The 27,205-nt window shown below is 44.8% G+C and overlaps 1 long non-coding RNA gene across 1 annotated transcript in view; it reads right to left on the bottom strand.

The window, feature by feature from the left end:
- Positions 1-1,763: 1,763 nt before the first annotated feature.
- LOC117283912 overlaps positions 1,764-27,205 on the bottom strand; it is a 35,459-nt gene continuing 10,017 nt past the window's right edge. The window contains exons 2-4 of the long non-coding RNA XR_004514953.1: positions 3,113-3,289; positions 2,643-2,759; positions 1,764-1,979 (exon numbers count right to left, since the gene is read on the bottom strand). This is a non-coding gene — a long non-coding RNA (uncharacterized LOC117283912). The remainder of the gene's footprint in view (positions 1,980-2,642; positions 2,760-3,112; positions 3,290-27,205) is intronic.

The raw sequence follows: 27,205 nt of genomic DNA on the forward strand, positions 1-27,205 counted from the left end.
GCTCCCTCCCAAGTATCCTGGCTCAGTCAGGGCACACGTGGGTTCCCTGAATACCTCTTATCTGTCTGGGTGGGAGAGGTAGGGGGCAGGTCCCATTGCTGCTTTCAATCAACAATGCCACACACACACACACACACACACACACACTCACACACAGAAAGGCACAGCCATGCACACAGGTGGTTAAGATGATCCCACCTCGAAATGATACCCTCTAGACCAGATTTGAGGGCCTCCTTCACATGAGAGGGGGCATTCATTGTACCAGCATCATCTCTTGGACAAGCATTACTATCTCTGATTTACAGATGAAGACATTGAAGCACAGAGAGGGTTTAGGACTTTCCTGAGGTCACTCAGCTAGTACAGGAGGACAAGATATCTGATGCCTGATCTGATTGACCCTGAGATCCAGGTTACTTCCATGAGCACTGGAACCAGGAGACTTTTCTGAATGACATCCTCTTGAAGGAACAGGCCCCCGAGGGTGGCAGAGTTGCAACTTGAGTTGCTCAAGTGAAGGTCTAAGGACAGTAAAATTCCCTGGGCATGGACCCTTACCCACCTTGAGAGGGGTGACTGGATCCGGGAAAGCAGCAGACTTTAGACACCCTTACTGAGGGTCATGGCCCCTCCAGAAATCTCCTCCTGCACATCTTCCCTCTTCCTCCATCCCCTCTCAGCCTCTGTGCCCCTCCGAACTGCTCTGCACAGACCCTCGGATTCCGCGGGGAAAGATTCTTGGATTCCAGACCAGTCCCCAAGTCAAGCAACATGAGACATGGTGCCTGTGATGGAGGCGTGAGCGCACTCCCCCTTATGACCACACGATGCCACCCTTGAGCTGCACACACTCTCCCTAACTGCACGCTGTGGGCAGGTGGCGGACAAGATCGGCTTTGCAGAGGTGTGGGAAGAAACTCCAGAGGTCCCAGGCATGAGTTGGCCCCACAGCACTGCTTGTTGCTGTCCTGCCTGCTCCCACGACTGTCTGCCTGTTTCCAGGCAGGGGCTATTTGCCTCACATTCCTGTAGCCGTTGCTTCTGACCCTCATGTCCAGCACTCCACAGACCCACTCAGGGTCCCTCGGCACCCTGCCTCAGCGTGGGGCTACAGACCAGCTCTCAAGTTGCCTTAGGATCATCTGTAGCAGCTTCTGCATGGGGAAGGAAATTTCCAGGTGCCTATCTCTGAGATTTGTGGCTCTGTAACAAGCAAATGTCCTGGGGCAGGCCTGACACTGTGGGATCCTAGCTCTCTAAGCTAGAGGAAGAAAGATACTCAGGGCCTCTCTCAGTGGTGGGAAGTTAGACAGATGCTTTGAGCCCTCCCTGATCTGCTGTGGCCTCATCGCAGCTACAGAAATGACCACCCAGCCTCCCTGCGTTGTTAGGAGGGACCCACAGCCACGTGCGATCGTCATAACCTGTCTTCTGTCCCCTTTAGAAAATAAAGGACTTCACTGACCTTATTCCAAACCTGTCCTTATTATATAGGTCATTTACTCTCTTTTATCCGAACATGGTTCTCTTCTTTAGGGACGTTCCCTTGGGCCCTAACCCAAACCCTTGCCTATGGCCCCTGCCCTCTCTGTCTGCCAGTCTTCCCCAAGAATGGTGACGCAGACCTTCCCCTAGGGTTGCCCTCCCCACCTCTTCTCCAATGCACACAATCCTCCCTCCTCCCTCCTCCCTCTACAGGTCTCTAATATCCAAAGTTAGTAATTACATAGACTCTGCTTAACTTCAGCAATCAAAGGCTTTATTTGAAGGACTCGGGAATGAAGGGAGCAGTCAAAGACTGAGGCCAGAGAGGAGCAGACGCAAATCCTTTCAATGATCCAGACGGCAGACGCTCCTAATCTTCTCATTGAGCAGCTGCTACATTCAACTGGTATCAATCAATTTGTCGACAGCAAGAGGTCTTGAGCCCCTGCAAGGGATTCCATTTCCAGGTCTCTCTTGGGTCTCGTGTACACCTGTGGGCAGGGAGAGTGGCGTGTTTTGAGTGGTAGTCCTAGCAGGAGTGCCCACAGTGTGGGAAGGGTCATTCCCCCGCATGAGCTCAGAGGTCGGCCATGTGCAGGCAGAAGAAAGGTCGAACGTGGGAGAGAACCAATGTCTACCTGGGTCTTCCCGGCCTTTCATGAACCCACCGCTTTGTCCTTGTCTTGTGGAGTCCCTCACTAGACATGGCCCACTGGGGATGATCGGGGGTGGCATAACTCTGAAGCGGACAGAACCTCAGCCGTTGACCTAAGGTTACCCAGTAACTCGAAGAGACAGCCAATTCCGCTCCTGCCTGCGTTGTTGTGTAACTTACCTTAAGCATTCAGGAGTCTCTGCCTGTGGACCTGGCCTCCCGTAGATACTTTTTGGGGTAAGGGCTTCCTGACTACTGTTGTGAGAAACAGCAAGCCCAGACCGCAAAAAGATCCAAAGGAGACAGCACCTCTGCTGCAGAGGAGGGAGGGTGTGGCCCCTCCAGGGCTGGCCTTGCACCTGCAGATGGGTTAGGGTAGGACAGCCAGGGCCGGAGAGAGAAAGCCACAAGTAGGGAGAGATGCAGGCCCCAGAAGGCAGTTAGAGCAGTGATCCCAGCCCTAATCCTGTCTACCTGCCTCACATCAGCCCCATCTCACCTGGCCAGTTATTAAAAGCAGAGCTGCAGTGCTCCAGCGCAGGGGCCATTTGACCCGTTTTCCTTCTGGTCCGTGTCTCCCTGATTTCACTTCTGCCTTGGGGGAGTTTGTAGCCTCCTGCAAGTGGGGTTCAGTCTGCTAGTGGGGCTTATTGTCTTTGGAGCCCACCCAGTTTTAAACAGACTCTCTCAGAGTCTCAAAAGTCTGAGAAACCCAAGAAGAAGATGCTGTCACTGGATGTGACACTGAGCACGGATACCTTTGAGCTTCAGGCGTGGCTCTGGTCTCTTCAAGTGGACATCACTGTCAGATGGAGGCCAACCTGATCCAACCCCTCCTGCTACCTCAAAAGGCTCTTCCACAAAGGAGGCAGCCACACTCCCATGTCGCACAGTAGCCTGATGCTCCCAGAATGTAAGAGGACAGGAAAGCTCGCTAGAAGTCCCCAAGCCAGCCTGCTGGAGTCTTACCTGCCTTACCTGGAGGGCCCAGAGGCTACCACTGTAGAAAGTAGAAGAGGTTCCAGTAGGGTTGACCCAAGGTTGTGCGGCCCAGCTGGTCTCAGCCTCCAGTGCACTGCAGTGCTCAGGGTGGGTCAGTGGATCTCTTGCTTTTCTTGAAGGGGTTGAGGAGGCAACTGATACCTGCTGGAGAGGGTGGCGGGGTCCTGCTCCAGACTCCTAACATGGCACTGCCCAGCTTGTTAGCACGGACTTTCCTAGCAGGGGGCAGCCACAGGGCAGGCTTTACAGGAGCACCTGGGGCCACAGGAGGCCATGAGGCTTGAGCGGCACCCACGCTGCCTCCCTTTGGCGGGCTTTGCTGGCTCTCTCAGAGGAAGAGGAGGGAATACTTCCCTGCCCAGGAAGTGGAACCCCTTTCCCAGATGTTCATCTTGGGCCAGGCCCCAAACTGGAGACAGCTTGGGGCAGCAGGCACCTGGTTCAGGGCATGAGTGTGCGGCCTGTCACGGGGTGGACTGTTGCTGCCACCTCACGCTGGGAGCTCTGGCTGCTTCCAAGTTCTGCCTGGCCCCACCCCCACCCGCATGGTCTCAGTGAAATCTCGGAGCTCCATTCCTTGGCTCCCTTGGTCCCTGCCCCCACATGGGAGGGAGGACCACATGGGTCGGGGACAGGAGAGCACCTCCTCCTGGTGGGTTTTCACTGAGTCACACAGATCTTGGAGCCTAGGCCTCCCTCTCCTGCACAGCCTCTCCCCCCGGGGCTCTTTCTTTGGCCTCACTGTGGCCCTCTCTTCCCAGGCTCCTCCACCCGATTCAGCGTTTCCAGCACTGCCCTTTACCAAGTACTCGCTATAAGCTGCGTGGTACCGCAGGCTTTTCCCTGTGGGACTTCACTTGTTACATCAGGAAATGCAAATCCAGCTTTAGGGCAAAACCTTTCTCCGGAGCCATCCCCGACTTCCTCTCTCACTTCCACTCAAGCTCGTCAGCGAATATTGCTGTGTCCATCTTTGAGAAAGCTCCAGTCTGCCTCACCCCCTCTCTGCCAGCCTCTCAACCGATCATGCTGCTTTCACAATCACTGGCGCTGTCGGCGCTCCACGCCTCTCTAACCTCACTGCCGGCCACGCCTCTGCCTCAGGGCTTAGCACCTGCTGTCACCTTTGCCCCCTGACCTTGTCTCAGTTTGGCCCTGCTGCTCACGAGGCACCTTTTCAAATTGGAACCTCCTTAGAGAGGCTGTGGTGATCAGTTTTGTGTGTTAATTTGGCCGCTGCACAGGGTGCTGGCTATTTGGTCAAACATTATCGTGAGTATGTCTCTGAGGGTGTTTTTTAGCTGAGATGAACATCTGAATCAGGAAAAGGAATAAAACTGATTTCCCTCCCTAATTGGGGTGGGTCTCACCCAATTTGAAGGCCTGCATGGAGAAATAGGCTGAGTTAGAAAGAGTTCTCTCTGCCTGTCTTCAAACTGGGATTTTTTTCCCCTTGGCTTTTTGACTTGAACCAAATCTTGGCTCTCCCTGGTCTCAAGCCTGTTGGTCTGGGTCTGGACCATCCATCAGCTCCCCTGGCCCTCCAGTTTGCTGACTGTGGATCTGGGAACTGGTCAGTCTCCAAACTCACATAGTCAACTCCTAATAGTAAATATTTTTAGACACACACGTGCGCATCCTCTGTGCCCTCACTCACTGTGTGCAAGTTCATGAAACTTAAAACAGCCAGACTTTATATTTTAGAATTTGTTGCCAAGAGGCAAGACTGGGTTTGTTTCATTGGTTACTCTATTTGCTGTGCCTGGAAATGCGCCTGGCATACAGTAGGTGCTTAATAAGTGAGCACACAAATGAAATGAAGTCGTAGGGAGAGAACAATTGGCAACTGTAGAGAGAGCTCGGATGTATGGAGCACTAAACATCAGCCTGACTTTTCACAGGCCCTTCCTTTGAAATCGCACTCACCCCCGGCCAAGTTGGACATCGCACTCCCCCCCCCCCAAGTCCCCCTGTTCTCTTTTGAGTACACACACGCACACACACACACACACACACACACACACACACACACACACTGGCATGGAGTCATAGCCTACATTCTCATGGCTGCATTAATGGAACAGTGTCAAGTGTGTGTGTCCTTCTGCTGCTAGACACCTACACTCAGTGGAAACTAAACTCATAATAACCCTTCCTCCCAAACCAATGACCTCCAGAGTTTCTGGCCAACCTGCTGCCCCAGATTGGCAGTCATGATGGGAGAAAGTCACGGGCTGTTAGAGAATGATGAGACAGACACAGGAAAGTGTCGTTTCTCTCCGCCCTGTCCTGTCTCCAAACTGCCTCCCACTCTAGCAAGGAAGCTGCCATTTGCAGAGGTGAAGGGGACACTGAGTCTGAACCCTCTTCCTGCAGAGGTGACAATGGCCAGCAGCAGAGGCTGTTCTCATAGCTCACAAGTCTTCACTGAATGGAACTGGGAGCAGAAGCTGACTCAGGGGAGGTCATGGGGAAAAGGACCCTGGAGAAGAAAGTCTCCTCCAAGGATGAGGGGAGGGAGGGGGCTGAGACAGAAGAGAGAAGACAGCGACAGGACCCACTAGCTCACACTGTGCCTCTGTGCAAATGACAGAAAGCGGACCCTCTTCCCACATGTTGAGGCTGGCTAGGGCCCACAGGGAGGCTGCTCAAGGATGGGGGACACACAATGGGCCCTGGACCCCAAGGTCAAACCTGACCACATAGGTGTGTTCCTCAGTCACCTGTGACTTCCTCCCTCTGCACCCCTCTTCTGGAGCAGTGCCCAGGATCCACCTCCAAAGGCCACTCACATTCCCACTTCCCGCCATCTAAATCCCGAGGGTCCGTGCGGTTGTCATGGTGGCTCCTTACTCCTCTGGGAATAAACCAAGCGCTTTTCTGAGATTCTCACCTTCCCAACATCTCCCCTGTGACTTGACAAGCATCAAACATGAAATGGTGCCTGAAAAGAGGTCCTCCGTGTCCCCTCCTGCTCCAGCTTCTATCACACACGCCATTGCACCAGGTCTGGCAAATAGTTTCTTCTGACCACTCCTCTGCTGATGGGAAGGGATGAGAGATCCCATCCAGCATCCCTGACCTGGTGGATGCAGCAGAGGAGGTTGGGTCTCAGATTTCTTTTCTTTTCTTTTCTTTCTTTCTTTTTTTTTTTTTGGTACCAGAGATCCTTGCAGGTGCTGGAACCACTGAGCTAAATCCCTGGCCCTCAGATTTCTGCTCAAGCATCTGCCCAACCCTGTTCTCCCCACTCTTCTACCTGACACCTATTCTACAACACCGACCCAACAGACGGGACATTGCCCTTCCTGCAAGCCCAGCTCCAGCCTCCCTGTTAGTCTCCCACCCCTCCCCTGGAACATCCTTCCTTTCCCCTCTCAGAACATCTTCATCATCAACCTCCGCGTCCAAATCCCTCCCTGCCCTACTTCACCAATCCCACTGTTCCATGAGGCTTCGCTTGGATACCTTAATCCCTTTCTCTGAGCAGGGACCTTCCCGGGCTCACTGAGCCTGCACCTGCTACGCCTGTGCTGGGGGCCAGGATGCAAAGATGAGCCCATTACAGACCCTGCCTTCTAGCAGCTCTCACGCCCTTGCATTTCTTCCGGGAATCAGATGAAACATCCTGTAATCAGCCCCTTTGCCCCTCCAGGAGCCAGGTCTCCCCCCAGGCCACCTCTACACCAGTGTAAATGATGATGCATTCAGGCAAGTGGTGCAGAGAGATGCCAGATGGATGCAGAGGAGGCTCACAGGAAGGGGCCATCTCCACATTGGCTGGGGTCAGGTGGAGGAGACTGGGAGGCTCTGTCAGGGCAGTTGCGTGTGTGGGGTGGAGGCAGGGGTGTGAAGGTGGGTGAGGGTGTGGAAGAAGCAAAGGCTCAAAGTGGAAGCATCCTCGAGGGGGGCGATTCGTAGGTGTGAGAAAAAGGTGGGTGAGAATCTTCAGACAAAATTTGGTCTTCAGGCCAGGCCGAAGAGTTTGTTGTCCCTCCAGCAGGCAATCGGCAGTCTCTGAAGGTTTCTGATCAGGAAAAAATTGTGAAATTGGCTGGAAGCAGGAGTGGCTGCTGGTAGGGGAGAAAATAAAAGCTTTACAATAATTCTGATGAGCGGTAACGGAGCGCTGGCTGACCCAGAAGGATGGAAAGAGGACAGAGATTTATGAGGATGCAATAGACAGGAACGGACGAGGTACGGAGAGGCAGGGAAGGGGTCTCCGCGATGAGGAGAGGGGGCAGCTACAGAGGGAAGTGAGCTGGCTGCGTCGCATAGAAATGCAGCCAATTTAATAAACACGTTGAAGGCCCAGGATATATAGGGTGGCCTTTAGCTCTCAAGGTGTAGGACTTGATAATGACGGTGATATGTGAAGAACAGGAGACAGAAATAGAAGCTGAAGCAGGAAGGAAGACCTGCACGTTTGGGACTGCGCTGTGCCATGGACAGGGGCACCAGGTTGCCGCACGCGCTAGAAGATCACAGTCAGGTCCCAGGGTCCGCGGAGTAACCCACTCCGGACCAGGCGTGGCCTCCTGAGGCTGCCCGGAAGCCATCCCAGCTCCTAGCCAGGAACTCAGCTCACCTTCTGGCCCGGCAGCCCCGGGAGAGAAGAGGTGGACGCCTGGCACCGTCGAGCCCCTGCGTTCCAATCCCAGCTCTACCCACTGACTGGGTGACCTTGGGCGGCTCCCGACAGCTTTTCTCAAAGCTCAACACTAACGCCACTAACTGTAAACCAAGAACATTTCAGACAAGGACAGCGTGCCCCATCCCATGGAAGGGAGCCTCCAGCATCCTGGCTGCTCCTCCCTGAACCTTGAGGCCAAAGTGCAGCACCTCCACTTCCTCACGCCCTATTTCTAATACATCTCAAGGTCAAACTTCTAAAGGACCTTGAATGTACCCGCTTGTCTCCTGCCGCCCCCCTACTCTGCCCTGTAGAAAACTAAGTGCCCTGCTGACCTTGGCCACAGTGGCATCCTTACTCGCTCACTCCACACCCACCCTTGCCCCTCCAATCCCCAAAGCTTTTTAAAAAATGCAAATATGCTTCTGTTCCTTCACTGCCTAAAAAGTATGTAAGTGATTTCTTGCCCCTCTTAAAATTAAATCGAGTGTGATCACCTGCCTTCTCCCCAGACTCCCGTGGTGTCAATCTTTCCCTTTCTCTGGATGCTCCAGCCTCATTGGCATTCTTCCAGCTCCTTGAATACTCCAAGCTTGCCTCGGGGCCTTTGCCCTTGCTGTCCCCTCTGCCAGGAACACTTTTCCTCCAACTTCCCCCACAGCCTGCAGCAGGGAGCTTAATTATCACTGGCTCTAAGAGACCTTCCCGAGCACCCAAATGAAATCCACCCTGCTAGTCTGTCACAAGAACACCCTGTACTTCCTCCTAGCACTTAATCTCCTTTCACAAATAGATGAGTATGGCTGTGATTTGTTTGTCTAATGTCTGTCTGTCCCACTGGGCTATAAATCCCTCAGGACAGAATCCTTGTCTGAGGTCTTGTTAGATGCTGTATGCCCAGCACCCATAATTAGTGTCACTGGAATGAAGGAAGGAATTAAATGGGAGAAAAAGGACAGGAAAAGAGAGAGGAAGAAAACAAGGGAAAGAGAGGGGATCTGGAGGCAGGAAGCTGGAGGCAATCTCTGGATCCAGGGTCTAAAACTGCTCTAAGATTCAGGAGGACCGAAGGAGCCTGGTTGGTCAGTGTCTGCAGGTGGACTCATCCTGAACAGCCCATACTTCACCACCAGGGGACCGAGGTAGAGCAGTGGTACAGGCCCCTGCTCTAAGGTCAGTGCTCTTTGCCCATTGATCTCTGGCCATGTGAGGGTCTTGGGGAGAAGGCATCACACAGAGGGAGGCTGAGGAGTGACCAGAAATATGACCAAGAGAGGAAAACTGAAGAAAGTCATCGCAAACACCAGTGGCTAGACTTCAGGGAGGACAAAGAGCACGGGGCAGCAAGGCATTGAGGCTCTGAGGCTAGATCTCAGAGTTTTCCGGCTAGGACAAAGCTGTGAGGGGAAGCAGGCTGAGGCCTCACGACACTGCTGATTTTGGCCTTGCATCTCGTTCCGACTACTGCTCCCACTCATACAGGAGTCTCACTATGTGCAGGCCTGCCTGCACAGGTGGCCCTGAGCGTTGTAGGCAGCAATTGGCAGCCGAGTCCTTCTTTAAGAGCCATGGATTCCACTGTAATTGCTACTACCTCCAATGACCCTCCCTTCTCTGAGATGTCTTTGCGGGGGGAGGGTCTCTTCAAATGGGAATCCAGTCTATGTCTTCGTGCCATGTGTCTGGATGAGGTTTGAGCCTGCCAAGACTCATACTGAAGTGTGGTTGCCAATGTAGCTCTGTTGGGAGGTGGAGCCTTTAAGAAGAATTAGTGCCTCTATCTTGAAACTGGATTTGGGGACTGGATTAGCTTTCTGCAGAGTGGATTGTTATAAAGCATATCAGCTCCTCTGTCTTCTCCCTGTCTACCATACAAGCCCACTTCCACTTTCCACTGTGCACCAGCATGTGGCCCTCACTGGAAGCCAAGAAGTTGCTAACATCATGCTCTTGGGCTTCCAGAACTGTGATTCAAAGTAAACCTCACTTCTCTGTAAATTACTCAGTCTCAGGTATTTGTAATAGGAACAGAAGTGCACTAAGACACTGCAAATGACCTCCTCTTAAACAGTAAGCATTTTTACATTGTGTCTTCACTGCCTAGTGAATAACTTTTATATATTTTTCTTCATTTTAGCTTGATAATTCTTTGTCACTGCTCGCTGACAAATTATCCCTTATAATTTTCTCCATTGAGCATTTATTTTTCTTAGTTCATGTTAAAATAGGACTATTTCTTATTCAAGTGTTACTCACTAATTTATAAGCCAGCATTTATACTCTTTTTATCAGCTCCATAACAATATTTTCCAGATCTATTATAAGTTCTTATTGTCTTCACGGTTTCATTAGCCATAAAATGAAACTAAATAGAGTAACAGTTGTTTAATTTAACATCTGAATCTTATTCTGGTTCAGGAAATAATTTAGATAAAAATAACTACTGTATACCCTGATGGTGTATGAATTGAGATACTGCCATTTATTGAATTTCATTCTATTAATAACTTTAGAGTTTCCTTCTTTCTGATGCTAATGAAAATTCAACTTTCCACTCCCACTCCACCCACTGAAATTGCCGTATGAGGGAATTTGGATGTGGAGTGAGGGAGGAGACCTTAAAATCAGAAACTATCACTCATTCACTGGGGCTTTCCAGGGTCTGACTTCAAGGGGGTAAAAGGTTAAATATTCACATATACAGAGAGAGAGAGAGAGAGAGAGAGAGAGAGAGAGAGAGAGAGCATGCTTCCTCATTTCAAGGACAGATAGGTCTGAAAGCATCATCTTCTGAACTTTGAGAGGATAAGAAGCAACATAAAATGGCACAGCTGGTGAGCATATTGCATCCTAGAAATGGGCCCAGGAGTTGCACTTTTGGACCTTCCTAGAAAGGCCCTAGAGATGGTCCTGGGCTCAGAACCACAGCCAAAAAGCTGGGAGCTGGTTCTAACAAATGCAACTGAAGCTGTTCTGCAGGGAGCTGGGGATGGGGAAATGGAACAGAGGGTCTGGGCTGGTTTTCTGTCAGGGAAGAGCTCTGTTCTGAAGGAGGCATTCACACTCAGGCCCTGCCTATCTCCCATTGACCACATTGAGACTGGCAAGAAGTCCTCTGGTGGCCAACACAGCTTCCTGGGCTGTGATTCCTGACATGGCAGTGGGTAGCTGTTGGACAAGAGTGTGACAGGACCCAGAAAGTTTCCCCTGACTCTCCTCTACTCACAGGGAAGGAATAAATTGCCCGAAGAGTTTCTCTACTGAGACAGGCCCTAGGCCATGGCATATGCCGGGTCCAGAGATGTCAAGTCCTAATCCTGACTCTGGGAAGGTGACATCCGGACTTGGAACCCAGAGCACTGGCTCATGTGAAGCTCTGAACTAAAGCTATCCTCTCCAATCTCCTGTCTCACCTCTTTTCCCTTGGGCCCCTTCTCCAGATCCTTCTTCTGTCCTTACTTCTATCTCTCTGTTTACTTCCCCATTGATCTTACCTTCAGTGGAAATTTGACTCTTTTTTCTGGAGTGATAAATGAAATGAAGGGAGGAAAAGGAAGTGAGGAAAATGAAGGGGATGTTGTTTCCTATCCGATCCCAATCCCAATCCAGGGACTGTAGGTTGGGGAGACCAGGAGGGGAGATTCAAGGCAAGCAATGTCGGTGGATTCTTGCAATTTGCTGAGCTCCACAGCATGATTGTGTTATGAGGGAGAGAAATGCTGAACTCCAGGTGAGATAAATCTGTTTTGTCCTGGGGATAATTTTGACCACTGAGCTGGGGTATAGCCGGCAAAAAAGCTGGAGTTGGTCTTTCACTGCCAATGATGTTAGCATCACTAGTGCTAGACTTGCCTTTCTGATTTGAGCAACATAAAAAGCAAATGTTTCCAGTCATGGAGAAAGTGTGATTGCTGAAAGGAAGTGCATGAGGTGAGGCCCACATCTGCCTTAGACTTCTACCCAGGCCACTTTTCACATGGCAGATCTCAGAGAGCAGGGCTTCTGAACAGCTAGAAAATGAGGGTCAGAATATAACTGTTATAGGATGAATTATGCCGCCTCCCCCTGCCAAATTCATAGGTTGAAGTTCTAATCCCTGGTACCTCAACAGGTGGCTACAGGACATAAGGCCTTTGACAGAGGTAATAAAGTTAAAATGAGGTTATTAGGTAGGTGCTAATCTAATCCTCATAGAAGAGAATATTTAGGAATGCAGAGAAGCACCTTGATCTCATACTTCAACCTCCAAAACTACTTGAAGGAAACTGCGGCATCTACAAGGGCTCCTGTTGGGTGACTGGCTGAAGGTTGGGTTGCTGTACAAAAGGCTGGGTTACAAAGCCCAACAGAGAGTGTGCTGTAGGATGAGAGCCGAACAGTTACCGACGTTCGTGCAGGGTCTGGGGACAAAGTTCCAGTCCCACAATGGATAGTAAGACCTCAGTAAGTACTTCGGGCATTCAAGAGTCATCCCATAAAGACCATACTGCTGCAGGCCGAGCCTGAATATGGCCCGTTCTCTTCCCTACTCTCTTTCTCCTCCCTATTCCCTTTCTTCGCCATAGATTACAGCATCCAACAGACCAGGGAGAAAATAATGTTGTATCCGTCCCTCTTCCCTTTCTGCCAGGCTCCATCATGAAATAATCACACTACATTCTGCCTAGGCCGCATAGGCCACGTAGCACTATTTGCCCGCCTTCTCTTCCTGTTTGCCTTCCACTACAAACAAAGAGCACGTGGTGCTCCAGGCGACCATGAGCTCCCGGCAAGCTACGGTTCCACCTGGTCCCAACTTTCAAGCCTAATCTTGCTATGTTATCCTTCTTTCTTGGTTCCTTCATCTTTCCTTCATCTCCCATCACTCTCCAGGATTTGGACCTATGCTGTGCGGGTTGCAGCCCATAGTTTAAGAGTTACACTTATGCCCTAGAGTAAGACCCATACTCTGTGACCAAAGGAAGAAACACAGCAAAGAACAAAAAGTTAGCTGGCCAGGATCAAGATGTGGATCTATTATTATTTAATGTCTACTGGAACAAAATTCAATACCCTTGAAAAGAAGAAAATATAAACTAGAATCCCTACAATGTGTCATCTACAATGTCCAGCATTACAATAAAATTTTTTTTATATAAGAAGCAAGAAAATGTGATCTATGATCAAGAAAGAATCACAATTGCTGTAAGACAATAGAAATAGGCCCCCAAATAACATAGATTTAGAATTGATAGATAAGGCTTTTACTGACAGAATTGGTAGAGAAGGACTTTGAAACAGGTATTATAAATATGTTCAAGGATTTAAAAGAATATACATAATGAGTGAATAGATAAATGTCAGCTGAAAAATAGAAACCATGAAAAAAGACCTAAATGGAAATTCTAGAACTTAACACTACAAGAGCTAAAATTTAAAATTCACTGGATAACTAACCCATATTAGACTTTTCAGAAGGAATGGTCAGCAGAAAAAAATCCAATCTGAAAACCACAGAGAAAAATGATTTTTAAAAATGAGGGTGCAGCGGTGCACACCTGTAATCCCAGGAGGCTGAGGCAGGAGGATTGCCATAAAAAAAACCTGGAAAAGCTCTTGCTGCTATCAATGCATAACATACTATTATTAGTCTTTTTATATAAATATAAATATTGAATTTTGGGAAACTTTAACTGTGCTGCCAACTTTGGAAAAAGTCATCCCAATTTACTGTGTTGAGTTGGCATTGTACAGAAATGGACAACCATATTGGTCTAGAAATGTTAATTTATTTTTATTTTTTATTTTTTTTCCATGTGTACAGGGGTAACACATCGTACTAAATATGTAAGGTCATATCTACGTGGGTTTGATTACAGAAACTAATGAAGTATTCTCTAAATAATGAAAAAAAGAATAAGATAAGGCTATAAGAGTGAGAAGCAATTTAAATATGTTCAGGGACCATTTTCATCTCCAGAATTAAGGATTATTTTAATGTTACATCATTGCCTTTTCTCTTTTACTTTCCCTTTTTAGTTTTATTTTAGGATTCCCTATTTTTAATGTTCATACAGAGATTTCTTTAACTGAAATACCGAATAGTTTCTTTGGTGTGAAAAACTATAATAGTACACGGGATCCTAATGAGATAATTAATAATGTGAAATAGGAAGTAAAGAGCTAAAGGTGTAGGGAAAGTGGGAAGGGTGGGGGAAAGGTAATAAGGGAGAGGAAAAAATATGAGAAACTGAAAAAATGGAAATAAAGTGTTTGTAAAGGGGGAGGGGAGAAGGGGTGAAGGGAGGGCAGGGACAAGGGGAAAAATGAGAATCAAGACCTACTATGTAAAGGTACAGAATCCCAATGATGAGTGTAATTGTACTGTATACCTAGATTGTACCAATAAACTCAATAAAAAGAAAAAAAAAAGAATAGAAACTTACTGATCCATGGTACTATATTGAATAATTTAACATATGTAATTGGAGAATCAGAAAAAGTGGAAAAGAATTGAGCAGAAAAGAATAATGGTTTAATTTCAGAATAATAGTTGAAAATTCACTGAATTTGGTGGAAAATATCAATCCATAAGCTGGAAACTCCAACCAAGGTAAATACAAAGAAAAGCATATGTAGGCATATCATTACCAAAACCTTAAAAACTAAAGCATAACAGAAAAATCTAAAGAACAACCAAAGTTTAAAAAAAAAGGATACATTAAGCACTACGAATTACAGCCAACTTCTCTTAAGAAACTATGATGAAGAGAATGGAACATTGATAAAGGGCTAAAAGAAAACAAATGCCCCCCTGGAAATCAAGAAAAACCAGTGTCGGCTCCGAATTCTATATCCAGGGAAAGCACTTTTTAAAGCGAAGAATTACAGTTTCAGAAAAGTGAAAGCTAAAAGAATTCATTGCGGAAAGATGTGTGTACAATGATACAGGACGTTCTTCGGGCAGAGTGGAAATGATATCAGATAGAAACTGTGATCTATAGGAAGAAGAAAAAAACACCAGAAATTGAATACGTGAGTAAATATAAAAGACTGTCCATTTCACTTTCTTATTTGGAAGACAACTGTTGAAAATAATAACATTGTAGTATTGGATGTACGGCATACAGAAGTACAGTAAGATATATGACAACTATAGCACAAAGAGTGAGAGAATATGAATAATTCCATTGTAAATTCTTACATTTTATGGAAAGCAGTACTATATTAAGCAAGCAGACTTGATGTCACATTCTAATCTCTGGCTCTCTACTGATAGGTACAATGTGCATTATAAAACATCGTCCTAAGTGAAAGAAGTCAGACATAAAATACTACATAGTAAATGATTCATTTCTTTGAAACTTTTTTGTTGTTGTTAGTTCTGGGGATCGAACCCAGAGGCTCACAGATGCTAGTCAAGCACTCTGCCACTGAGCTACATCTGCAGCTCTATGAGAAGCTTTTAAATAGATGAAACCATAGTGACAGAAAGATCAGCAGTGTCTTAAAGCCAGGGATTGGGAGAGGGCAAAGAGCACAAAGGGATGTGAAGAAATGTTAGGGAAATGGAATAATTCAGTGTCACAACTGTGGTAGAGTTTACATGTCAGTATACAATTATCAAGTTTATCAAGCAGTCCATCTTAAATATATATATATCTCAATAAAGCAAAAATGGAAAAGTTGGACAAAATGCAGAGAACTTAGAATATACAAACAATTATGGAAAGGGAAAACAAGGTTGGTGAACACAGACTGTATTATCCCAGCACCCCAGGATTCACGGTCCTTTGTTGGGGGAGCAGGGTGGTGACCAAGCCCGCATGGTGTAAGGAGGATGGGTCCCTTCGTCCAAGGCTCTCCTGTGTGTGTCCTCACCAGGGGGCTTATGTTTGCAACAGTAGCTCCGCAGGTCATTCTGAGTAATAGGATGGTCCCTACAATAGCCCAGCAGGCCGCATTCTGCCATGTCCCCCACAAGTCAGTCTTGTCCAGCTACACTGGCCATGCTGGTCCTCAAACTCACCAGACTTGCTCAGTCTTTGATGCTCCAGGGGTCCCCACTGCAGGCATCCCTGGTTACTTTACTCCCTAACTTCCTTCAAGCCTTTGCTTACCTCTTACTTCTCAACAAGGCCTGTGACGGTCCCCTTATTAATGCTGCATATGCCTGCCCCCCACCCAGGTCTCTGCGACCCGACTTTATGTCTTTGTTTTTATTTTGCTTGTAACACTTTAGCTTTCTAATACACTGTCTAATTTGCTTATATTTATGTCTATTGTTATCATTTGTGCTTCCTTGCTGGAATGCAAGCTCTACACAGGCACAGGACTTCATCTAATCTATTCGTCAATACATTCCAAGTTACAAAACGGCACAGGACATTTCATACTTTTCTCATTGAATTGTAGAATTTGATTTCATATATTGCTGATATTTTCTTCCAATTTGTAACTTTTTGTTTTTGTTTTTGTTTTTTTGGTACCGGGGATCGAACTTCCAATTTGTAACTTTTAATTTTTTAATTCTTCTTATGATTCATTTGATGAACAGAGTTCCTCTGTTTTCTTGTTTTTTTTTTTTTAAGACAGTCTTGCTACGTAGTTCAGGCTGGCCTTAAACTCACTGTCCAGTCCAGACTTGCTTTGAACTCATGGTGATCCTCCTGCCTCAGCCTCCTGAGTGCTGGGATTACAGGTGTGCGCCACCATGCCTAGCTCAGTTCCTCTGTTTCGAAGTTGTTATTTTTGGGGGGTATTGTATGTCACATTTAAAATTTTTTTCCTTGCTCAAGATCTTGGAGATAACTTATTTATGTTATCATCTAAAGATTGCACAGTTTTGCCATTTATTTATTTATTTGCTGATTTATGTGTTTATTTATTATTTTGAAACAAGTTCTCACTATGTTGGTCAGACTCCTGGGCTCAAGAAGCCCTCCTGAATAGCTGGAACTATAGGTGAGCACCCTTAAGCCTGGCTTGCCTTATTTATTCATTTATTTTGTGGTACGGGGATTGAACTTGGGACATTGCACTTGCGAGGCAGGAGGCAGAATCGCAGAGCTAAATCCCCGGCCCCTGGCTTGCCTTTTAAATTTAGTTATTGAATATTCATGGAAGGAGATTTTGTAAAGAGTGTGACGTACAGCAACAATTTTACTTTTCTTCCTTAAAAACAACCAGTTGTCCCCACAGGGTTACCGAATAGTCTAGCCTAATCCTAAAGGTGTAATAAAATATTGCACTAGATGGAGATGTCCACAGTCAATAGGTTTAAAAATCAGGTTATAGAACATTTTCAATTCATTGTTTTCAGATGAAAGAATTGAATTTTATAAATAAATTTATTTATTTGAAAGGCAGAAAGTCTATATTCCTAAATTTAAATAACAATTATTTCTGGTTGTTGAAATTGTGCGTACTTTCTAGCTTTTTCTTTGTCTTTATCTACATTTTCCAAATTTTCTACTCTGAGCACGTATTACTTGCCATGAAAAAAAATTAACTTTATAATTATTTTTAGGCAACGATGTGTAACAGTAAGGAGAGAACAGAAAGGCTCTTTGAACATTCCAAACCCTCTGTTCTGGCTATTTGGAAATATTACAATCAGAGAAATGATAAACGCGGGGATGACAGATACGCTACTTGTCCTGACTTGATCGTTGCACAGTGTATACATACATTGAACCATCACACTGTACCCCAGAAACACGTTCAAGTATTATGTGTCAATCACACATGAAGCTAAGAAGGAAAGAGCAATGTGGAGGGAGCTGGGCAGTCCAGGGATGGCTGGGTTGGGGCACGGGAGGCGGGCTGGAGGCGCTGCCTCCAGTTTTAACTCAGTGCCTAGGGGCAAGAGTCATTAGCACAAGGAGAAACCACAAGAGTTAATTTGGGGACCAAAGGAAATGCTCAATTGGCATTTGCTTATGTATTTTATTTATTTTTTGTTGGTTGTTGTTTGTTTGTTACCAGAGATCAAACTCAGGTCCTTGTGCTTGCAAGGCAGGAGGCGGAACCACTGAGCTAAATCCCCAGCTCTTTTTTTTTTTTTTTTTTTTTTTTTTTTTTTTTTTGAGACAAGGTCTTAGGTGTAGTTCAGGCTGGCTTTGATCTCACTACGTAGCCAAGCTGATCTTGAACTTCCGGTGATCCTCCTGTCTCCCCTTCCTGAGTGCTGGCTTATAGGCGTGCACCACCATGGCTGGCTCACTTGGCATTTAAGATGCACTGAACTGGGGGAGCATGGCAAGTCCTAGACCCAGACCCAGGCCTAGAAGACAGGGCTCCAGTGCAGAGCATGTGTATTAGGGCTGTTGGGTCTGAGGAGCTGAGCGCAGGGAGCCAAGGGAGCGAAGACCAGAGAGCAGGGGTAGGTGCAGACTGGCACCTGGGGGAGGCTTAGGAGAATGTAACAGACTCCAGTAGGACAAACAGCAGAAAGAAGAGGTAGAAGAAGGGAGGTGGGAGAGAGAGAGGCCAGGAAGGGCGGAGGAAGACGGGAAAGGAGAAAAAGAGGAAGGGGAGAGAAGCAGGGGTAGGGAAAGAAGGAGGAGGAGGGAGACGAGATGAAAAGGGGGATGAAGGAAGCGAAGGAAGAAGAGGAAGAGGCAGGGGAAAGGAGGAAAAGGGACAGGGGGGAGGAGAAGGGCCGCCAGGGAGTGGGCTCTGAGGAGGCCCTGGGCAGCAGAATCTCAGGAAAGCAGCCTTAGGGCTTCAGAAAGGGAACAGGGAAGGTGGAGGGTGGGTGAGGGGGACACTGTACTGAGAAATGCTGGTCAAGGGAAGGGAAGCAGGAGGGTTGCATCAGGGCTGAAAAGGGTCAGGGTCAAGAGGAACTGCTGTTTACAGGCTGTGGGGAGGCAGGCACTGTTGGGGCAAGTGATTAAGATGGAAGAAAATACAGGCACGGTCAGCCATTCTCCTGTCCAACGCTAAGTGCCCGGCAGTGCAGAGCCAGGGCTCAAGGGCCCCATCCCAGCGTCCTCCACCCTGGAACGCACTTCCTGGTGTCCCAACAGAGAGTCCCAACTGCACAGACTTTCTCTAACTGTCAAGAACGTGGTGAAGCATGAAATCCATTACATAAGTGATCTAGCTGAAGCCGGGATGCAGTCTATTTGTTTTGTGACAGGGCAAAAATGGAAAATTTTGCCTCAAGGTGGAAATATGAAACAAAGACAGAGCACCGTTGCTGCTCACAGTGAGGCCTGTGTGGTGCCTGTCCTCACCTGCTCTTTGCCATTGCCTTGCTGACCTGTGGGACTCGCTTACTGCCCTGACCGCTCTGCCCTCCATTCATCCATCAAAATTGCTCTCCCACCCTCGGCCCTACCATCCCTTTTCACTCCCACTCCCACGGCGCCCTGAGAAAAGTCCTCACGTGCTCTTGCAGACTGATGTCACCCCAAATTACGGTCTGTCTCCTCAATGGGGCTTCAGCACCCTGTGACAATCCTGAGTTGTCCCCACTCCTCTCAGCAAATGTTTCCATCCTCCATGACTTCCTCAAGTCTTCATACGCCAACCTGCAGACAAACTGGCTTCCTTAGCCCACTGACCTTCCCCGGTGTCCTCCTGCCAGGGATCTGTCTATGTCGCCAGCCCTGCCTTCCTCCCTTCCAGACTCACAGCACAGACAGTCCTTCTTCCTGCTCAGGGCCGCCCTGCCATTGTGTGCCAGTCCCACTGCCTCCACTGCGCTGGCCCTTTATTGGTCTCTTTCATCTCAAGCTCTCGCTCTTTCCTGGTTTCCTCCCGGGAGCCTGGGAAGATTCTAGAAGTGTGACCTCCCTCCCCTCTTCGTCTCTGGAACTTCAGCTCTCTTTTGCCTCCTCTTTGCAGCAAAGCTTTTCGAAAGAGAAATCTGTTCTCTCATATACCAACATTAATGGGAACAAAATAAAACATTACAAATAAAATCTAGCAGAGGAGTAATAAGCATAATAGCTTAAGTGATAAAATGAAGTTTATTCCAGGAATGTGAAGGCTGCCACCATCAGGAAATCTATTAATACAGTTTATCGCATGAATAAAGCAGAAAAATGATGTGATCATTTGAGAGATAGCCAAAAGACACTGGATACAATCCAATATATGTATTTTTAAAAGCCCTCTTAGTAAATTAGAAATAGAGGGATAATTCCAGAGTGTGATAAAGAGCAAATCTAAACCAACAGCCAATGTTACTCTTAACAATGAAACATTACCCTGTCACTGCACACAGGTGTCCTTGATTAGAGCAACCATGAAATACTGCATTGTTTGGAAGTTCTAGTCAATGTAATCGTTAAAGAAAAAGAAGAAGCAATGTAATTGTTGGAAAGAGAAAGTGGAAAACCCGATTAACTCCAGGAAGACTGAATATTGTAAAAATGTCATTCTTCCCCAAATTCACCTATATACCTCCTTTAATGCTAATCAAAATCTCAATAGAGTTTTGAGTCCAACTTGATTAAATGAACCTAACATTAATCTGGATGAAGTTTGAGGAAATTCATAAAATTTGGAGGAGAAAAGTCTGAATCAGAGCAGGGCATGCTTGTCATATCAAATATGAAGAAATATATTTTAAGCCCATAGTAATTGCTGCAGTAGGGTCCTGGTGTCAGAGTAAACAGACAGATCAAAGGAGCAGAATAGAAAATCCAACTGGCATTTCAAGTCGGTGAGGGAAAGACTGTGCTATTCAGGAAATGTTGCTGGGATAACATAAAGACTGTTTTCTTCTGATTTGATTTGATTTAGTGAAACATAAACTATTCCCATATGTCAAAGACATCATACAATGGAAATGTTTACTGAAAAATGCTATTTACAGGAAAAATGTTTTGATGCCTGGGGTTTGCTGCAAAATAATCGGGGGAAAGTTGGGAAGGATACGGATGAAACAAAATGATGTGTTAATAATGGTTAAAGGTGGGTGGTGGATAGGTGGATATTTATTATACTCTTCAGTTTCCTTTATACTTGCTTGTAGTTTTCCATAATAGAAAGCTTAAATAACACCTGGATTTAAAATCCCAACTAGGAAAATTTGCAACGTGACACACAAAGATAAATGGCCTAAGATACAAATTGCTCTTACAAAGCAATGCAAATGTTCCAACTCAATAGTAATCAAAGAAATAGAATTCTTTTAAAATGAGATCCAATTTTAAACCTATAAGACTATCAGAGATTAACTAGAGAATGTGGTAATGCTGCTTAAGACCAGTGAAGGTGAGGGGAAAAAGGGCCTCTCATATGCATTGGGGATAAATTGTCCCAGCATTTTAGAGACAAGGAGCTTTTAATATATACTCTGCATTCACTCATCAGTTCAATTCTTAAAGGTTTTTCTCATGGATACAAATACTCAAGTCCACAGTCATATGTATATACATATGTGTGTTTATCATAATACTGTTTATAAGAGTGAAACATTGGGGAAATGCCTCAAATATGAGTCAATGGATAATTAAATGAATTCTACATCCACACACTTAAAAAGATTATGTAGATTTAAATTTAATGGCCTGGAAAGAGATGCAGTTGAGTGAGAAATATCACATTAAAAGTCATGTGCAAGGCAAATAGGAAACCCTTTCAAAAAGATGTATCAGGAAAAATATCTGGAAGAATAAATATTGAAATGTTGATGTGCTTATTCTGTGGGTAAAAAGACTGAGGGTTGACTGTTTTCTTTTAAATCTTTGTATTTTCAGATTCTTTATTTCTTTTTGAGGATTGGGGGAGGGATTGAGACAGTCTCGCTATGTAGACCAGACTGGCCTCCAACTCGCGGTGATCCTCCTACCTCAGCTTCCTGAGTGCTGGGACTACAAGTGTGCACCACCCTGTCTGGCCCAAATTCTTTCTTATGAGAAGCAAATACAGTATTACTTTTATAATTAGAAAGATTAAAATTATGGCCATTTTTTAAAGGAAGGAAGAAAATAAGGCAGTAAGGGAGGAAAGGGGAAGAAAACCTGTATCTTGTGTGTTCTTCCAAAAATACTCTAAACCTATACAACATGTACGACTTTTTAAAAAAACTCAAATAGTAGGTAGTATGTTCTATATAATTTTCTATTTTTGTCTTTTCCTCTTAACAGTAGACCTTGACCAATTTAGTCTCCCACCAATAATGCAAGTGTCCTCCCATCCTTGCCAATTCATTGTGCTATCAAACCTTTTTATCTTTGTTGAATTTTGTTGAATATAAAATGACATCTTGTTATAATTTTAATTTATCTTTCCCTCATAAATAAGCTTGAACATCTTTTTGTATATGTGAGAGCAATTAGTTTTTCTTTAGCTGTGAGCTTTACTCATATTCTTTACCTATTTTTCATATTGCTTTATAATCACTCATTATATAAAATAACTAGGCATTTGCCTATCATTTATGGTTGCAAATACCTTTTCACAATTTATCATTTGTTGTTTGATCTTGTTTATATATGCTTTATTTCTCTATGTAGAATCATATTATTTTTATTTAGCCAGTTTAATTGTCCTCTTGTTGCACAACTTCATGGGAACAATCTTCCCTTACTACAAGATACATATATGTATTCCATGTTTTCTTCTAGTATCTTTATGACTTAACTTTTAACTTTTAAATATTATCGCTATTACTTTGATGTAAAGTAGGACTCACCTTTTCTCCAAGACATGTCCTTGCTTGTCCCAGCCTATGTACTGAACAATGTCTTTTCTGAGATGCCGTTTTATTATATACTAAATTCCTATATTAATTTAGGCTTATTTCTGAGCCCTTTATTCTAGTCTACTGCTCTGACTGAATATTGTCCAGTAATTCTCTATTTTAATTGTGTTTTTACCTAGGGCAGAGCTGATCTCTTCTTATTTAAGAAAATTTCCTGGGTATTTGCGCATAAGAACTTGAGAATTTTCCCATAAGAACTTGAGAATAGTCTGCTTTGATTCCAGGAAAGAAGTTATCTAGGTAATTAAGTATAAAATATAATTTAAGAAGAATTGGCTTTATAATACTTAAGGTCAACAGTTTGCAATTCAAGAATGAGGTTTTTCATTTCCATTTTGTACATTTTTCTATTGTGCTCCTTGATAATGTTTTAAAATTGAACCTTGCATGTTTATTGCACTTACAATTGGTTTTTCCCTTCTATTATATTTTTAAACCTCCTGCTGTTTTGTATGGGAATGTTAATCAATTTTCCATATTAATTTTATATCAGCAATCTTACAGAATTATCACTATTTGCAATTTTTCTGTCCTCATGGGTTTTCAAGTTATGCAATCACATTATTTTATGTTAATGACACAATTTTACTTTGTGTTTTCTAATTTGGAGCTTCATTTCTTTTTCTTATTTAAATGCTTTAATTAATACTTTTCCTAACTGCTCCTTCTTGTAGTAAGAATCTTTTTATAGTTTTATCATCTAGCTAGACAACAGATTTGGTTTGAAATAAAATAGGAAGACAGTAAAAACACAAATAGATATTTCACAGAAGAAATGAAAATGCCTCATGAATATATTAACAGATGCTCACCTTTACGTACAGCATTATTAGCCTGTCCTTTCAATGTCAAAATCCTGGTTTTTGTCCTTGGCCTGTTCTTTTCCTGCTGGACACTCTTTGGGCTGTTTCCTCTATTGCCCACCCATGGGCTGATGGCTTCTAAGTTTACAGCCTAGCCTAGCCTTTCCCAGAGCGTCCATTGCGTACATTCCATAGCCTTCTGTGTATCTTATTCAAATTTCTTCTAAACCCATCCAATTTGGCGCTTTCACCACTGAACAGCTCTTCTCAGCCACCAAACCTCTGCCTACTTAGTGAGTTGCATGTCTCCCACCACTTCCCCCAGGTAAAGCCTCCTGCCTCCTCCCCATCCTGTCCATCTAGTCAGGCAGTCGTGCCACACATTTACCTTGTCAGTGTCTGCTTCAGTGTTTGCCTTGTTCCTCCTATTCCACTGTCATTGCTTCAGACCCTCATGTACTCCCCTACCTGGACCAGGGCTGTGGGCCCCCAGATGGATGCACCTTCCCCATCCATAGCCCTTTAAACCAACTTCCAGACTTAGTGCAGTGCAGGTGCATTTCTAAGACATAAATTCAGTCTTCTTACTCACCTTCTTAAAACCAGTAAGTTTTGCTACAAGGGTGAAGTCCAAGTCCCTAGCAGGGTCTACAGAGGTCCTGAGGCCCAGCCCCACCCAGCCTTCCTTAGCAGCCCACTTGGACACTGAAGGTGTTACTGCCAAGGGTGACACTGAAGCCTCCTAGCAGTACTGTGCTGGTCATCTGAACCACTGCCCAACCCAGGGTTTAGGTTGCCTGTGTCTGCTTTAAAAGAATGCTGCCCCCCATTTACCATATTTTGACTTGAGCTTTTCAAAAATAAGTTTATCAAACCAATATGTGTACACAGTCAACCAAAAGTCAATTGCATCAAAAGGCTGAGAATGAACAAAAACCAAGCCCACCTTCTCCCTCCTCTGTCCTACTCCCTGGAGACAAACCCTTCCAACTCTAGCAGCTATTTCTTCTAGTAACTACTTTCATTTCTCTAAATAGTGCATTTTAAAAGTCATTTCTTGATTTATCAAATGTATCCCTTATTTTTACTCTTTAGATACAGATGAAGGTTCAGATCTATGACACTGCCCATACCTCGACTCTCTCATTATATGTACTGTATTTGGTCAAATACTGTTTACATTACTGTGACTACATGTACAATTGCCTAACCAGTTAGGACTGAATTTTGTTTGTGCAGATTTCTGGATTTTCCAGGAATTCCTTATTTTCTTTATTTTTGTCATGATTTCCTTTAAACAGTCCTCCATATTTTCTTCATATGCTCTGGCCCTTCAGGTATTTCATTGAGTCCCTCTAGTTCTCAGGACCTGCCATGGTCCCTCTGTCCTGGGATGGCAGCTCCCTGCATGGACTCAATGGATAGCAGCCTGGGACTGCTCTCAATTGCTTTCCGGAATGGAGCCATTGTTTTCAGATTTTTATCTGTTCTTCTTGGCTTACTCTTCCTGTGCTGGAGCACATTGTTAATAAAAATTTCCTTAAATACGGTACAGAGTCCTTACATATTTGAAAAATGTCTCTGTTCTACCCTAATGCACAATGATAATTTATCTGGGTAGTAAAGTCTGGGTTAAAATTACTTTTCCTCTAAAATTTAAGGCTTATTTCCTGTGTATTCTAGGATCTGATGTTAGAATGAAAAATCTCCATGCCATTTTAATGTTCATTGGGATTTTACATTTTTTTCTCTGAAAGTTTGTTGATTACTCCCCTTGTCCCTGATACACTGAAATTGGAGGTTAACATACATTACTGTGTATCGATTTTCACTCTGTGATCAGTCAGCTCAGCAGGCTCTTTAAAGACTTCTAAACGTCAGGGTTGAGAATTTGTCTACTTTATTTATTTGATCATTTCCTCCTCTTGACTTTTCCTGTTCTCTCTCTCTCTCTCTCTCTCTCTCTCTCTCTCTCTCTCTCTCCTATTAGCCCAATATGAGCCTCCCAAATTGATTCACTTTTCATTTATATTATCATTTCCATCTGCCTTGTTATTCTGCTTTCTGGGAGATTTCCTCAACTTCATCTTCCAACTCAATAGAATTTTTTATCTTCCACTTTCAGAGTGTAGAAACCTTAACCTTATCTTCAATTCTATGAAATATTTTATTTTGGTAGTCAATTTTAAAACATTTTAATTTCCAAGAGCATTTTCTTTTCTGTGAGTTTTCCTTTCTTAGTACTGTCTCTCTAGACTTGAGTTATAAATTTTATTGTTTTGTTTCTAGTTCTTTTTTTATTTGCTTCTATTTTTTCCTCTTAGTTTCCCTGTCTCAATCATACTCAAGAGACTGCATACTCAAGAAACTGTCCTTGAGAATGGATTATCACTGACTATACCTATAGGTGTATTTAAGAATAAGACACTGAGCATTTGGGTGCTGGGTGTAGGTGGGTGAGGCTCTCTCAATAGCTGAGCTTGGCTTGGGTCCTCAGTGGGAGCTGGCTGTCACTTGTGGGGTCCCTCAGTTGTCCTGAGAAGAAATTCCAGTCTCCTCGGTGAAGGGTACAGCCTTGCCTGTAAACACTGTGCTTGGTGTAGGAGTAACTGTTACATAAATAAACTTTTCAAACAATCCCTTTAATCTGGTACCAACTTTCTTATTTCTGCTTCCTCCACTTCCAGCCCTTTGGGAATCGCTCCTTAGGATTCTCCAGGGAAGAGTAAACCCTTTACTTCCCCACATCCTTCTCTGTGAACTCTAAGCTTCTGTTTCCTCCACTCTCCTACGTTACTATCCCATGTCTTCACCTGCTCTTAAGTTTCTAGATCTTGGTGGAAAATTTTCATCTGTTGATGGACTCTCTTTATCACAATGTGTCAATTTTTCAAAAAGAAATCCCCTTCCTACTGGACAGGATGGAATATCCCTGTAGTTCTAGCTACTTGGGAGGCTGAGGCAGGGAGGATCACTTAATTTTAAGATTAGGCCTCATGATGTAGCTCAGTAGTAGAGCGTTTGCCTAGCACGTGTGAGTCCCTGAGTTTAATCCCCATTACCACCAAAAAAGAAAAAAACAAACAAACCCCAGTTTGAGATCAGCTTGGGCCATATAGCAAGACCCCATCCCAAAACTAAAAACAAATCAAAGAAATTCTCTTCCTATAAGTCTAGAGAACCCTTTGAAGAGGAGGAACACAGGAATATGTGTTCACCCTGCCATTTTACGGGATGGTTTTATTACTGGCTGAGGTCTCAGGGACAACAGCTGGTTCTAAATCATCTTTGTGTCCCCAAACCTGAGGCACAGTGAACGACACGGGTCAGTCAATAGTCTATAAAACATCCATCAAGCGGAATTGAACTTTCTGGCCTCTTTGAATACCTCGTGCTTAGTTTGGTGCCTGGACTGGGCAATATAACAAGAGGACACAAAAATCATGTCACACAGATTATGGATATTGTATCTGGACAGAAGACAGTAGAGATGGGGAAGTGGAGGTACCTGGGGCTTGTGGTGCCTCCCAGCATCAGGGAGGTCTCATGTAGAAGCATTGGCACTCTTGGTGTGGCCTCAGAGGAGATGGTCACAGGTGGAAGATACTCAGGACAGTTTCCGTCCCTTACATCAGTCCTTTTTGAACAGCCAGCTTGCTGGTGATAGAGTAGTCTACCTGGAGATGGTCAAGCACATCCGGACCGCCAGTTGCTGTAGCGAGAATTCAACTCACTGGTTCTGAAATTGGACTAGGCCCTTTTCTAAGTTGATCAGAATAGAAGCACCCTCTTTTATACCAAATATTTGATACTATCCTCTCTATTATTCTAAAATAAAAGAAAGCAATATTTACTTCTAAAAATACATTTTAAATCAATACCACTCCCTGAGATATAAAATTTAAATGGCATAATTTATG

The sequence above is a fragment of the Fukomys damarensis genome, unplaced genomic scaffold, assembly GCF_012274545.1.
Source record: "Fukomys damarensis isolate Sample0158 unplaced genomic scaffold, DMR_v1.0_HiC HiC_scaffold_4, whole genome shotgun sequence".
In the NCBI taxonomy this organism is placed as follows: Eukaryota; Metazoa; Chordata; class Mammalia; order Rodentia; family Bathyergidae; genus Fukomys; species Fukomys damarensis.